Source organism: Nyctereutes procyonoides, unplaced genomic scaffold (assembly GCF_905146905.1).
Source record: "Nyctereutes procyonoides isolate TBG_1078 unplaced genomic scaffold, NYPRO_anot_genome, whole genome shotgun sequence".
NCBI classification, from domain to species: Eukaryota; Metazoa; Chordata; class Mammalia; order Carnivora; family Canidae; genus Nyctereutes; species Nyctereutes procyonoides.
Window position 1 is genome coordinate 61,225 of NW_026574995.1, and position 14,239 is coordinate 75,463.

Sequence of the window (14,239 nt, forward strand, 5' to 3'; positions counted from 1 at the left end):
CTGAGCAGGTGAGTGACGTGTCCAGAATTGCGTTTTATGAAGATTAACCCAGTGGCATTTTCAGAATTGATTAGCGTGAAGCCTGGATTGTGACAGAGCAGATTGTGGTAATGCAAGTCTGAAATATGGTGGTGGCAATGAGAGTAGAAAGGAAGAAATTGATCTGAAAGATCTGTGACAGTGGAACCGCGGGACTTGATTATGAAATATGTGACCTGAAGTAGGGAGATGTCAGTGATGACTCCAGACACTGAGCCTGGATGAGAAACCGACTATGGAAGGGAAAGAATGTCCTGACTGTCAGTGGTTTATTATTTTCTCCCGGATACTGTGAATCCTATAATCTATCACCTTCTAAATATCTTGGATCCAAATACATGTTCCACATCTGCTAAGCATGCTGTGTCGTCCTGCCATTTATTTTTTGCACAGTCACGCACTGGTGGCCATAGGTATGACATTACTGAGAAGTACAGTGTGTGGCAAAACTGTAGTTGACTAGACCAAGGGAATGCAGAAAAATTTCACTTAATATAGTTTTAAAAATTAAGTGTAGTAAATAAAAATTCTAGTAAAAAGCCACTTCCAAAACAGAGTATTGAGTTAGAAATCTGTCTTAAATGTATCTATCTCATTGAAACCAAAACACTAAACAAACACACACGCATGCAGACATAGATAACTCTTCTCTGAGACCACTGTTAGCTGTTCAGGAATTATTACTGAAGTGGTGTAATGTGCTAGGGCAGATCTCTTAGAATTTTTATATTATGCAATGTGCATTTCATTTTAAACTTTCCAAACCACCCCTTACAGACTCAAAAGTTAATATATCCACACTTCCATTCTCCTTTGCATTTTTAGCAAGTTTCAGCCAAGTGCTTGTGTAACTGCTTCGCATGTTCACAAATTGCCAAGATCCTGAAGCACACGCATTGCTACTCTTCTCTCCACATAGTAAGAATATGGGTTTTAAATAGATGCCTTCTACTTGCAGCATCTCCTAGACTCTTCTAAATGGTTCAGAAAACTGGAGAAGTAATAATTCCAGTAGATGCTTTTGCTTAAAGGGATTGTGACTGTTCTTCTATGTGGAAATATCTGTTGTGCCATTTAAAGATTGTGTTCGTATATAACATATTCTACAGAAAAACAAAAACATGATTGGTAAAGCGACAGTTGGTAAGGCATTTTACTAACTTTATTTGTGATTTCGCATATATTCCACCTTTATTTTTCCTCTTTTCAAAATTCCTTGTCTTTAAAACTATTTTCTCTTTAACAATATGTGTTTTCATAATTCTCACACATTATTCAGCTGACATTCTCAAACTGTACAGGCATCATGATGGTACGTAAAGCCAGAGGATAAATGTCACTGTCTTTTGTGGAAAGTGTGAAAATGTTACTCCAGTTTTTGGGGCCAGGTTCCAAAGCTTTAGCATTAAAGCAAACATTTACTGTTGTTTTTTGTTTATAGGCAGCATTCACAGGAATTTAAGTGATAGACCTCAACATTTCCAAAGGACGTAAGGTTGGGAATAGGCAGCTTTAGACTCTGCCTGCAATTTCTGGAGGACTTGCTCACAAATGATGTGAGCTTAGTGGCCAAGACCTTCCAAGTGTTAGAATCAGATCTAGTTCGAGTTCGGATTCCATTATTAACTAGCTGGGAGACTCTGGTATTTACTTAATTTCTATAAATCTTAGCTTCACTGTCTGTAAAATGGGAGTATTATAATACTGTGTGGTTACAAAATTGAAATAAGATATTGGGTGTAAAATACTTGACCTGTCACATAATTAGTGGTTCGTATATGGTTGCTTGTATTAATTCACGCCTGCCATTAGCATTATATGGTGGTCATAAGAGAAGAAACCTATTTGATATTGTGAATTTTAAAACATCTTATTAGTGTACTTCTTAATTTGGACGGTTGTTTTTCTATTCATCTGCTGTGTCAACTTTGTGTTCTTTTCTTCATTACCGCATACATCGCTAGACTCTCATTGTGATTTAATAATTTGGTTGCCTTTGTTACTCCAAGGACACTGTGGGCTTCTTGAGCTCTTATTCTGGAAGTGCATGTGGATCTCTCAGTATACACTAAGTGGAGATAGTTCATGCAAAATCATATCTAAACCTAAAATTAAAATACTGTTCATCTCAAATTTTATTTGTATATTTCCATCCCGAGTGAAAACCAAAATACTTTATTAAATTGGTAAAGTTATATTGAGTTTTTAAAAAGCTTTTATTTATTTATTCATAAGAGACACACAGAGAGAGGAAGATACACAGGCAGAGGGAAGCAGGCTCCCTGAGGGGAGCCCGATGTGGAATTCGATCCCAGGACCCTGGTATCGCACTTTGAGCTGGAGGCAGATGCTCAACCACTGAGCCTCCCAGGCGTCCCTATATTCTTAATTAGATTTAAGTAATATGTAAGGTGTTTTTTAAAAAGATTTTATTTATTTATTTGAGAGAGAGAGAGAGAGAGAGAGAGAGAGAGAGAGGAGAGACCATGAGAGGAGGAGCAGAGGGAAAGAGACACACAGAATCCCTGCTGAGCACGGAGCCTGTTCCGAGGCTCTATCCCAGGATCCTGAGATCATCATCTGAGCTGAAATCAAGAACCGGTCACTTAACCCAACTGAGCCACCCAGGCGCCCCCAGTAATATGTAAGTTTTACATCTCTATTTCATGGTCTATTGTGGGCAAAGCAGAACAGTTGGTACCTCTGCAAAGACAAGTAGAAAGGGTAGATCACTTATGAGGTTAAATTCCCATTCTAAGGGCAGACAAAAAAAATCCAATAGTTTCAAACAGATCAGGATCCAATTAGGCATTCATTTCCCAATTCACCATATGGGCAAGGTGCTGATAATATCCATATATTACTCATTTCCTCAATGAACCTGATTTATTATTTTGAAATTAGATACAAATTAATTTGAAGCAAAATGCTGCCATATTCAACTTTGCTCAAATGCTCACATGTCTAAAGATGCAGTTATATTTTCAGTGTTAAGGTAAATTTCAGAAACAGTTCTGAATATTGAGAGCAATCCTCTTTTTCTTACCCCTGAATTTCTCTCTCTCTGATATAAAATAGCATCATATGTAATTTTCTTTAATACTTAATGACACTTTAGCAATTATCTGTTTTCTTCTAAGCCCCCCAATCAGGCGTGAAATAAAAAGAACTTAATTAAAACTTAACACAATAAAACAAATCACACACAAGTAGATTTAACCAAATTAGAAAATGTGACTCATCATGCTAAGGCCAGTTGTCCTGAGGCAAACATATGGATAAAGATGATTATGCTGGTAATTGAGGAATAATGTCCATCTCATTTTAGTCGGAGTTACCTTGGCAAATGGAATCATGTAGTTTTAAGTTTTTTCCCTCTATAACATGGAGAGTGATCCTGGGGACTGCCTGGGGTTTTCTTCAACCCGGGCTTCGTTTTGGAAATGTGTGTGTGTGTGTGTGTGTGTGTGTGTGTGTGTGTGTGAGGGTGGAAACAAAGTCATTTAAAGTCACTACTTTATTCTCCTTGTCCAAGATCACTGGGAGGAGCTAATGGACAGCTTAGCTCTTTAAGTTTAAAGTATTTTGAACATTTTGAGAATTTCCTATATGTGGAAACATTTGGAGCAGTCCATTCATAGGCAGGTATGAAATTATCTGAGGAGCTATGTGCTTCTGGGGCCGAGACTCTTTGAGCCTGGATTCTCCAAATGCAGGGAATCCACTACCCCTAGGACATGAGCTAATTTTAGGTAGTAGAAAAACAAACACTTTTTAACTTTGATAGCCGAGATTTTTTTTTAATTTAAATGTGAGGTAGGAAAATAACAGCTAACACAATAAACCAGAGATTTCATGAGATAACTGGAATTAGTGTGAAATAAAATAGGCAGTGTCTATACCAATATCTGTATTCTTTTCCTTGATATATGACATGTCTTACAAGGACAGGGCCAGAATTACGAAGCTATTTTGTATGTGACTGAAGTTTGGGAAAAACTACCCTTAAAATTAGGTGAATTATGTATTTTTCACTCTGTCTTATTTCAGTGATGGATACTGAGCCTTTTGTTGCTTTCGCCGCCAATGAACAAGGGTGTATGCGTTAGACTAATATCTTTCGATGGAGAGAGCTTTGGCAACTTGTATGCACTGTTTGCCGATGCATTTCTTTTGCTTACTTTGGTGTAAGGTAACACAGCATATGGTTTGAAATTGTACATTGTGAAGAAAACTAATCAGTTTTAAGTAGGGTTTGTATTCAAGGTTACAAAATTGAGCATCCAGAGAACCCATGTTAGGTAAACTTGCTTGCACGTTTTTTCGTTCACTTGTACATTCAACAAATATTCATTAAATTTCCATTTTCTCTTTGAATTAACCATAATGTACTTATTATAATATTCATTTTTTAAAAAATAATTTTTGTTGATAGCAGAATAAGAAAGCCACCCATGTTTATTTGTTAAGTAAAATTATCATAGATTTTATTATTATTCTTGTTGCAAGGATCTAAAGCAGCATTTTGCAAGCATTAGGTCATGCACCATCTTAAGGAGTCTCCTGAGATACCTTCAAAATGTAAGTTCTCTCCAGGTGGGGTCTGGAGTCCACAATTTTAACAAGTTCTTGAGGGATTTCTGTTTGTACTTCAAAGACCGGGAACCACTGAAGAAAAGAGTAGGGACTGAATGTAGCATTTGTGCAGAATTCTATGTATAAGATAGATGTTCAACACGCTCCTTAAATAATAAATATGGGTCTGTCAATGGAGGAAGAGCGAATTGGTGTTATTCTTCTTGCATTTTCAGCTCCGCTCCTTTCCTTTCCCTTTCTCTATCTTACTTCAACCCCCTCCAAAGGCAACCACTCACAGGTCCCCAACTCCTTAACTAAGACTATGAAAAAGTTGATTCCTCCACTATTTATATACTCTCGGAGACCACCCAAGGACAATGTTTCAGTTTCATTTCCTTTTCAAAAATATTTAAGAGGCGAACAATACACATACAATGCTCTAAGTCTAGAAGCTGAGAAGTAAAGTGCCTTGTTTCAGAGAATGCTGTGGCTTGAACAGCTGCCTGTGCTTTAAGATGTTTTCATTGATTCATCTGATTCACTTTCTGTGGAGCTGATCACAAATTGTCAGAGCAATTGTCAGCTTCAGGATAATAATACTACTTCTGGCTGTACCTTGGCGAGAAAAAAAAATAAATAGAGGAAAGTTAAACACCTCTTGTTCTAATGCAGAGATGAACAGCACTGAAAGGGTCCCATTGCGGCGCTTCTGGCATTGGTCAACAAAGCTGAAAAGCAACGTGGGACAAACAAGGGAAAACGGGGCAATGTTCCCATAAATTCAAAATTAAGTTCCTTCTTCGATTTCCGTGAAGCAAACTCCCCGTGGTGAGCATCTGGCAGGCCATTAACTTTTGTTACTTTATTTTATGAAAAAATCTTAAGGTGAGAGAAATTTCTCCATTTGGAGACTTGATGTAGCATCGAGGCTACAGTCTGGGCCATCGTGTTGTCACCTGCATAGGACCCGCGCTCCACCAGAACATGTTGTCCATACAACCTTCACTAAGCTTCCCACCAAAGGCTGCAGTTCTTTGTCATTTTTAAGAATCACTAATCCTGAGAGTTATATTTTTAATACATAAATCAGCTGATCAGTGGCCTATATCTGCTGGAGGAAAGTGATTGCAAGACTCTTCATACTTTATAGCTTCTTGCTTGCATTTTTTTTACTGTATTATTTTCTACAGGAGCTTGAACGTCCAAACTATTTACACGGAGCTTTTTCAATGATCCATCAGAAGGATGTGAACTGTCGATTGCACCGTTTTCTTTATTTGCACAGCTGCTATAACCTTCAATCTAAATCATTTTCTGACTGTGTCTTCCCTTTCTCTTTTCTTTTCCTTCTGTGGGCTGTCACTTTCTAAAGTAAACATTTCATATTCCACCATCAGAACTGTTTGTGCATATTAACTTTCAAGCCATGAACTTACTTATTAGTCAAGTTATTTTTTTGTAAAGAAAAAATGCGAGGTAAATGTGAGAGAAACAAATGATTTATTTTTTATTTAATTTAATGTAATTATGAACTTCAATCTTTATAATGGATTTTTTATTACATGTATGCATCTATCATATCTCTGTCATCTATCGTAATTATTCGACATCCGATCTTTAACCTGAGCAATTTTAAGTTGAAACATTTATTCAGTTTTGGGAATGATTTTAATAGATTTTTCTCTAAAGTAACATGGAAATACAGTTTCTGTTTATTGTAGTTACCTGGTCTCTGAACATTCATACAATAATTACAACAAGATGCTAACTGACTCTGTATCTTTTGAGAGTAAAAACTTGAATGTTCTTTTAGTCTTACAAAGCCTTTTTGACTATAGACAGGCAGTAAAATTTCATTGTTGACTTCTGAAACAATTCCAGTGGCTTTTTTTTTCAGTTTATAACAATTTTTCTGATGATAATATTTTTAGAATTGAAAGGTTAATTATAAGGAACTGAATCTTGAAGTTATGTCATGAAGTCTAGTATAGCTCTGCATAGTGAGTCATATTAAAAACAAAAAACGTTGGTTGTTATATATTTTTCCCCAATAGTCTTAAATATGTACTCTGCTCAATTGGTGTACTAAATGCTGCGATGTTTGCAGAGTGAATTTTGTAGAATTCCTTTGTATTTAGCGTTAGCTCTGAAAGTTGAGTTAGGGTAGATATGATTATGGAGATGAGAAGTCAAGCAGGAAAGACATGATTTTGAACAGGGAAAACTGAGGTTCAGATTTTAAGAGATTTTTATAAAAGCTTATATAAAAAGTAAGTGCAAAGTTTTATGGTTCTAAATGTGCTATTCTTTCCTATATAGTGGGGTTTATAATATTTTTAGAGAATTTTTAATTTCATTAAGCCATTTTTAAACACATATACAAAATAGATTGTAAAAATTCAAACAATTTTTGATGTCTAGTTCATTCCCATAGCTCCTTGAGAGAAATATAGGACCCATAAAGAATTTATATTTGTATTACTCTTTGAGTATGAGTATACAGAAACACTTGATAAATTATTCTAAAACCTAGAAGTATTAGAATTAAAACAGGCGAGCCTACTTTTAAGCTTTCAGCAGCCACTTCTAGCTCCTTCTACAACGTAATGATGCAATTTCCTTATTTATTTACTACTACTCGATCTTTTTCTTTCATTTATTTTTTAAAAGGATCTTATTTATTTATTTGAGTGTGTGCATGTGAGAGAGCACTAGCAGGGCAGGAGGTACAAAGAGAGAAGGAGAGAGAGAAGCAGACTCCCTGCCAAGCGGGAGCTAGATGCAGGGCTCCATCCCTGGACCCTTGAGATCCTGACCTGAGCTGAAGCCAGACATTTACCTGCTTAACCACTGAGCCCCCAGGTGCTCCCTTTTCTTTCATTTAAAGTACATCTTAGAGTTCTTTTCATATAATTTATCTTGTTTTTAAATACTTCAGTTCTCCATAGAAGCAATATGATATAATTTTATTTATAATTCAGGGGCTGGGGTGACTGGGTGATGGGCACTGAGGGGGCCATATGATGGGATGGGCACTGGGTGTTATGCTATATGTTGGCAAATCAATCTCCAATAAAAAATATAGAGAAAAAATGAGATCTTTGGCACTGGTCAGGTATTAAATAAACACTGTCTGATTCATTTAATCAATACTAACACAAAGGGACTTTTCTCAGGCCTTCTCTCCAAATATATGTTTCTGATTCATCTATATTTACTTCTTTTTTTTTATAAATTAATTTTTATTGGTGTTCAATTTACCAACATACAGAATAACACCCAGTGCTCATCCCGTCAAGTGTCCCCCTCCGTGCCCGTCACCCATTCACCCCCACCCCCCGCCCTCCTCCCCTTCCACCACCCCTAGTTCATTTCCCAGAGTTAGAAGTCTTTATGTTCTGTGTCCCTTTCTGATATCTCCCACACATTTATTCTCCCTTCCCTTATATTCCCCTTCACTATTATTCATATTCCCCAAATGAGTGAGAACATACACTGTTTGTCCTTCTCCGATTGACTTACTTCACTCAGCATAATACCCTCCAGTTCCATACACGTTGAAGCAAATGGTGGGTATTTGTTGTTTCTAATGGCTGAGTAATATTCCATTGTATATATAAACCACATCTTCTTTATCCATTCATCTTTCGATGGGCACCGAGGCTCCTTCCACAGTTTGGCTATCGTGGACATGGCTGCTAGAAACATCGGGGTGCAGGTGCCCCGGCGTTTCATTGCATCTGAATCTTCGGGGTAAATCCCTAACAGTGCAATTGCTGGGTCGTAGGGCAGGTCTATTTTTAATTCTTTGAGGAACCTCCACACAGTTTTCCAGAGTGGCTGCACCAGTTCACATTCCCACCAACAGTGTAAGAGGGTTCCCTTTTCTCCACATCCTCTCCAACATTTGTTGTTTCCTGCCTTATTAATTTTCCCCATTCTCACTGGTGTGAGGTGGTATCTCATTGTGGTTTTGATTTGTATTTCCCTGATGGCAAGTGATGCAGAGCATTTTCTCATGTGCATGTTGGCCATGTCTATGTCTTCCTCTGTGAGATTTCTCTTCATGTCTTTTGCCCATTTCATGATTGGATTGTTTGTTTCTTTGGTGTTGAGTTTAATAAGTTCTTTATAGATTTTGGAAACTAGCCCTTTATCTGATATGTTATTTGCAAATATCTTCTCCCATTCTGTAGGTTGTCTTTGAGTTTTGTGGACTGTATCCTTTGCTGTGCAAAAGCTTCTTATCTTGATGAAGTCCCAATAGTTCATTTTTGCTTTTGTTTCTTTTGTTTTCGTGGATGTATCTTGCAAGAAGTTACTGTGGCCAAGTTCAAAAAGGGTGTTGCCTGTGTTCTCCTCTAGGATTTTGATGGAGTCTTGTCTCACATTTAGATCTTTCATCCATTTTGAGTTTATCTTTGTGTATGGTGCAAGAGAGTGGTCTAGTTTCATTCTTCTGCATGTGGATGACCAATTTTCCCAGCACCATTTATTGAAGAGACTGTCTTTCTTCCAGTGGATCGTCTTTCCTCCTTTGTCGAATATTAGTTGACCATAAAGTTCAGGGTCCATTTCTGGATTCTCTATTCTGTTCCATTGGTCTATGTGTCTGTTTTTGTGCCAGTACCACACTGTCTTGATGACCACAGCTTTGTAGTACAACCTGAAATCTGGCATTGTGATGCCCCCAGCTATGGTTTTCTTTTTTAAAATTCCCCTGGCTATTCGGGGTCTTTTCTGATTCCACACAAATCTTAAAATAATTTGTTCTAAGTCTCTGAAAAAAGTCCATGGTATTTTGATAGGGATTGCATTGAACGTGTAAATTGCCCTGGGTAGCATTGACATTTTCACAATATTAATTCTGCCAATCCATGAGCATGGAATATTTTTCCATCTCTTTGTGTCTTCCTCAATTTCTTTCAGAAGTGTTCTATAGTTTTTAGGGTATAGATCCTTTACCTCTTTGGTTAGGTTTATTCCTAGGTATCTTATGCTTTTGGGTGCAATTGTAAATGGGATTGACTCCTTAATTTCTCTTTCTTCAGTCTCATTGTTAGTGTATAGGAATGCCATTGATTTCTGGGCATTGATTTTGTATCCTGCCACGCTACCAAATTGCTGTATGAGTTCTAGCAATCTTGGGGTGGAGGCTTTTGGGTTTTCTATGTAGAGTATCATGTCATCGGCGAAGAGGGAGAGTTTGAGTTCTTCTTTGCCAATTTGAATGCCTTTAATGTCTTTTTGTTGTCTGATTGCTGAGGCTAGGACTTCCAATACTATGTTGAATAGCAGTGGTGAGAGTGGACATCCCTGTCTGGTTCCTGATCTTAGGGGAAAGGCTCCCAGTGCTTCCCCATTGAGAATGATATTTGCTGTGGGCTTTTCGTAGATGGCTTTTAAGATATCGAGGAAAGTTCCCTCTATCCCTACACTCTGAAGAGTTTTGATCAGGAATGGATGCTGTATTTTGTCAAATGCTTTCTCTGCATCTAATGAGAGGATCATATGGTTCTTGGTTTTTCTCTTGCTCATATGATGAATCACATTGATTGTTTTACGAGTGTTGAACCAGCCTTGTGTCCCGAGGATAAATCCTACTTGGTCATGGTGAATAATTTCCTTAATGTTTTGTTGGATCCTATTGGCTAGTATCTTGTTGAGAATTTTTGCATCCATGTTCATCAGGGATATTGGTCTGTAATTCTCCTTTTTGGTGGGGTCTTTGTCTGGTTTTGGAATTAAGGTGATGCTGGCCCATCTATTTGCTGTCTACAAGAGACTCATTTTAGACAGAAGGACACCTACAACCTGAAAATAAAAGGTTGGAGAACCATTTACCATTCAAATGGTTCTCAAAAGAAAGCAGGGGTAGCCATCCTTATATCAGATAAACTAAAATTCACTCCGAAGACAGTAGTGAGAGACGAAGAGGGACACTATATCATACTTAAAGGATCTATCCAACAAGAGGACTTAACAATCCTCAATATATATGCCCCGAATGTGGGAGCTGCCAAATACTTAAACGAATTATTAACCAAAGTAAAGAAATACTTAGATAATAATACACTTATACTTGGTGACTTCAATCTAGCTCTCTCTACCATTGATAGGTCTTCTAAACACAACATCTCCAAAGAAACGAGAGCTTTAAATGATACACTGGACCAGATAGATTTCACAGATATCTACAGAACTTTACATCCAAACTCAACTGAATACACATTCTTCTCAAGTGCACATGGAACTTTTTCCAGAATAGACCACATACTGGGTCACAAATCGGGTCTGAACCGATACCAAAAGATTGGGATCGTCCCCTGCATATTCTCAGACCATGACGCCTTGAAATTAGAACTCAATCACAAGAAGAAGTTTGGAAGGACCTCAAACACGTGGAGGTTAAGGACCATCCTGCTAAAAAATAAAAGGATCAACCAGGAAATTAAGGAAGAATTAAAAAGATTCATGGAAACTAATGAGAATGAAGATACAACTGTTCAAAATCTTTGGGATGCAGCAAAAGCAGTCCTGAGGGGGAAATACATCGCAATACAAGCATCCATTCAAAAACTGGAAAGAACTCAAATACAAAAGCTAACCTTACACATAAAGGAGCTAGAGAAGAAGCAGCAAATCGACCCGACGCCCAACAGAAGAAGAGAGTTAATTAAAATTCGAGCAGAACTCAACGAAATTGAGACCAGAAGAACTGTGGAACAGATCAATAGAACCAGGAGTTGGTTCTTTGAAAGAATTAATAAGATAGATAAACCATTAGCCAACCTTATTAAAAAGAAGAGAGAGAAGACTCAAATTAATAAAATCATGAATGAGAAAGGAGAGATCACTACCAACACCAAGGAAATACAAACGATTTTAAAAACATATTATGAACAGCTCTACGCCAATAAATTAGGCAATCTAGAAGAAATGGACGCATTCCTGGAAAGCCACAAACTACCAAAACTGGAGCAGGAAGAAATAGAAAACCTGAACAGGCCAATAACCAGGGAGGAAATTGAAGAAGTCATCAAAAACCTCCCAAGACACAAGAGTCCAGGGCCAGATGGCTTCCCAGGGGAATTCTATCAAACGTTTAAAGAAGAAATCATACCTATTCTACTAAAGCTGTTTGGAAAGATAGAAAGAGATGGAGTACTTCCAAATTCATTCTATGAGGCAAACAAGGAGATTTCATAGGTTGAAATGAGAGAGCTCCATGGGGCTGCTAGTCAACATCTAAATAGCTTTCCTGGGAGATAATGAAGAGGTGGAGGTTTCTGTTTCAGGAGGAGAGATTGAGAGACCTTGGGAAGCTTCAAGACTCCTTGGTCTCTTGGGGATGTCCTTGGATTGACCAGACCAGATATTTGTGTGTAAATTGTATTCTGATGACCAGACTGTTTATGTGTTTGGAGGGGAAGGAGGATCTATGTTTGGTCAGATCTGTTAGCTTCATTTAGCATGATTTATACTTTATCATGTTGGCTATATATCCTATCCTCCAGGAAGTCCAAGTTTTTCTTTTTGTTATATCTCAGCTTGGTCGCACAGAATTAAAAAAAAAAGGCTTCTGATGTGTCTCAGAGATTTAAAATCATACCAATTAGACAACGCTGGTCAGTAATTTTTTTAAAAAATCAAGGCAGAGAGTTCTAAAATGCAGATTGTCTGAGGAGGGATGGGTCTGTTTGAGAAGTCATTACCACCCATCACTAAAGGTGTCCCAAGCAGAAGTTGGACATTGGAGCTGGAAAATTACAGAAAGGCAGAAAACCATAGAGGTCTTATCAGCCCATGACTTCTAGGATTCTAAAACCTGGGGGGAATTTGAACATTAAAGTAATTACAATTAAGTTCATCGAATTCAATTTTAGCCTATAATTCTAATATACTATTTGTGTGGCACAGATGCAGTTCCATTCTTTACCGAAAGGAGACAACCGTGTCCTTCAAAGTGTAATTCTTGTGCACAGAGTTGACATTCAGAAAATGTGATCTGAGAGGCCATGCACCTCAAACTGTAAACAATAAAGGAATACTTACCCCTAAATTTTGACAGTGACCTTTAAGTATTGTTCTATTTCCTACCTGTCTAATAATATTAAGGTTTAGGTTGGAATATGGAAGCATGAATTTAGCTCTGGGGAAAATACCACTGTTTATAACCATGGGAAGAATTAAAAAGGAAGGTGGAGTTTTTTTTAAGAGTTTTAAAATGATAATCCATGGGTACAATAGACTAAAAAAGTAAAAACAAACATTTTACTTCCAACATGTTTTTATTAAATTTCATGTTTTATTTTTAATAAGAAATAACTTAAACATACTCTCTTGTGACAAACTGCCATAAGCTAAACTTTCTTAGATTGGTTCAGAGTTAGACAGGAATTAGATTTAAACCATTTATACTTCTACTTATATATTTCATCAATATGTTTTTCACAGTTCACCGATGACCTACCTCAGCGTTCACAGAGCATGGCACCAGCATATGCTTGGAACGTTTGATTGCTTCAAGAGAAGAAGTGATCGCAGGTTACAAAGTGAGTTTTTAATCGGCTTTCTTTTATGACACTTATCCTCTCTTGCCATTGGCCTCAGGCTTCCTGTTCTCCAAAATTCTTAGGCTAACATTTCATCTCTTTATCTGTTCAAGGGTAGCAAGCTTGTATCCAGTTCTACATGAAATTACAACGTGTCACCACTCTCCTAGAGACATCTTATATTGCTTTTAATAATGTGTCCATCTTCTGTCATGAATAGGCAAGCACTAGTTCATCCCTCAATAGATGGTATTGATTCACTAAACCCTAAAGATTTTTGGCCTTTTTAAAAAGCGATTCCCACTGCACAAGATATTTTACAAAGTGACAAGGACTTCTGTGCATTGAGATGAAATTGGTACCATTTAAATTGAGCATATTTTCTGGGAGATTCAAAAATTGTATCGTTAGCTAAGGGCCATTTTGAATAATTTCAGTTGTGCTTTTTCTGAAAAGGGAAATAGTGTAAAAAATGAGACTTCGTGATATAAATTGAATCTAAAATCAGCAAAGGGATTAATAACCTAAATTGATATTGATATAAATTAGCTGTGAAGCTGAATAATGCTTTTGGGTATGAAGGAAGGATTAAACCAGAAACTAATTAGGCAATGAATGATCCAAATGACTGTGTAGAATTAAGATTTGAAAGTACTTGTGATTCAGAGTCAAAAGATCCACGTTCTATTCCCATGTCTGCCACCTGATGAAATTTACTTGCCTCCAAGTGCACAGTTTCCTCACAAGTGAAAGGCGGGGGCTGAATTAGATGATTGTTGAAATCTTCTCTGGATTTGGCAATCTATGATTTAGCAGGTTCACATGTCATCCAAAAATAACCTCTGGTCCAAGCTGATTAATTTAAACAAAAGTCCTATATTCATTCATTCAATAAATATTTATTAAGCAAATGTTACATAAAAAGCGTTGTAATAATGTCGTAATAGATATTCGAAATGCAAAGTTTGTCGAAGGAAGTTTGAGTCTGACCTATCTGTACCTCATCCCAATAGAGGTATCCTGAAGAGCATCAGAAGGCACCTACAGTTTGGGAGAGAGGTTGGAAC